The following is a 1,981-nucleotide window of genomic DNA, read 5'->3' on the forward strand; positions in this document are numbered from 1 at the left end:
AAAAGCCAATAGGCATTCCCTACTTCTAATAATGATTTTTTCAAGAGTTTGCTAGCTAGGATTACTAGTTTTTTCTGGCAATGAACTTTGTGCAAGTGTTTTTTTTCCCCCCATTTTTAATGACATTTGTTCTTTTCTTTCTAATTTTATGAGCAATACGTATTCATTGCAGACAACAAGAAATACATAAAAGCCTAAAGTAGAAAATATCAATCACTCATAATCCCCATCTTCCCCAGAGATAACCACCATTAGCAATTTGATGCATTTCTTCCCACTGTCTATGAATTTTTTTAACTGAAGTATAATTGACCTAAACATGTTAGTTCCAGGTGCACAACATAGTGATTCAATATGTGTATACATTACAAAATGATCATGATAAGTCCAGTTACAATCTGTCACCATACAAAGATATTACAATGTAATTGCCTATATTCCTCATGCTGTACATTTAATCCCCATGACTCATTTTTTTGTAATCAAAAGTTTGTACGTCTTAATTTTCCCACCTATTTCACTCATAACCCCCTCACTTCTCTCTGCTTTGGCAAACAACTGTTTGCTTTCCGTATCTGTGAGTCTGTAATGTTTTGTTATGTTTGTTCCTTTATTATTTTTTTTTTAGATTCCACATATAAGTGAGATCATATGGTATTTGTTTTTCTCTCTCTGACTTATTTCACTTAGCAGAATATACTCTAGGTCCATCCATGTTGTCACAAATGACTATATCACATTCTTTTTTATGGCTGAGTAATATCCCATTGTATATATATGCCAAATCTTTGTCCATTCATCTATCAATGGACACAGGTTGTTCCATATCCTGGTAATTTTAAATCATGCTGCAATGAACATAAGGGTGTATATATCTTTTTGAACTACTGCTTTTATTTTCTTCAGAAAAATACTCAGAAGTGGAATTGCTGGGTCATATGGTAGTTCTATTTTTAATTTTTTTGAGGAACCTCCATACTGTTTTCCATAGTAGCTGCACCAATTTACATTTAGCAATGCAAGTGTTGTTTTGTTAATTGTCTTGCACTTTATCAATGCCATATCTCTCTCAAAATTAAACGAGATATTTAACAATCTAATATGCCTATGCCATCATCTTTATAAACCAGATAACATCATTCCCCTGCTTATAACCTTCAAATGGCTTCTTCATGACATTTAACATGACACCCAGACTCTTAGCATCACTTTTATCTCTCTAAAGTCTAAACAACCTCTCCTCACTCATTCTTTTCATTTTTTTAAAATTGTGATTTCCATTTTATTGTTTTTTCAGAGAACAGTATTTCTTTAGTCTTTAATGACTTAGCCCTTACATGGGCTTTGGTGGAGGTCTTGGGGCAGCACTCACAGGTGTAAATTGGGGTGGAGGTATTCAGTCCTTTCAGCTTCAGGAGAACAATTCCTGAACAACTTGCTGTAAATGGCACAACTTATGCAGTAATGTAGTTTCACATACAGCTTGGGAAGCACATAGGTGTTCAAAACATTCACTTTGGAAATGTCCCTGATGGCTGCAGCCTCTACGATGTTCCAAATGACCAACTCCTTAATGACCTTATCTTTGCATGTATCAGGTACAGTTGGTGCAGCAAATAGGCTGCACCTGGCCTCGGCCCTTTTTGGCACAACCATTGTTCCTTTTTTTCTTAGTCATCTTGGAAATGAGGAGGAATGAGAGCTCACTCTTATCAAATGACAATGAATGTTTTGCTGTTCTTAGAACAATCTAAATTCTTTCATCAATTTTCCTGTTCAGGATTTTTGCACCTGCTTCTTCTTTTGCTGCGAGCTCATTTCCTCACCTTTTCACATAGTTTATGTACATCTTTGCTCAAACGTCATCTTCTCAGGAAATCTTTCCTTTATCATGTTGTCCAAAATACAACTATCACTACCCCAGGCCAATCACAAACTGACAATTAACCACATTTTATTTTCCTTCACAGTATATCTCCAC

The 1,981-nt window shown here is 35.3% G+C and overlaps 1 pseudogene; it reads right to left on the reverse strand.

The window, feature by feature from the left end:
• Positions 1 to 1,333: 1,333 nt before the first annotated feature.
• On the reverse strand, positions 1,334 to 1,678 carry LOC101333226 (small ribosomal subunit protein eS26 pseudogene; annotated as a pseudogene).
• Between the last annotated feature and the right edge of the window lie 303 nt (positions 1,679 to 1,981).

This window comes from Tursiops truncatus, chromosome 5 (genome assembly GCF_011762595.2).
Source record: "Tursiops truncatus isolate mTurTru1 chromosome 5, mTurTru1.mat.Y, whole genome shotgun sequence".
Classification (NCBI taxonomy): Eukaryota; Metazoa; Chordata; class Mammalia; order Artiodactyla; family Delphinidae; genus Tursiops; species Tursiops truncatus.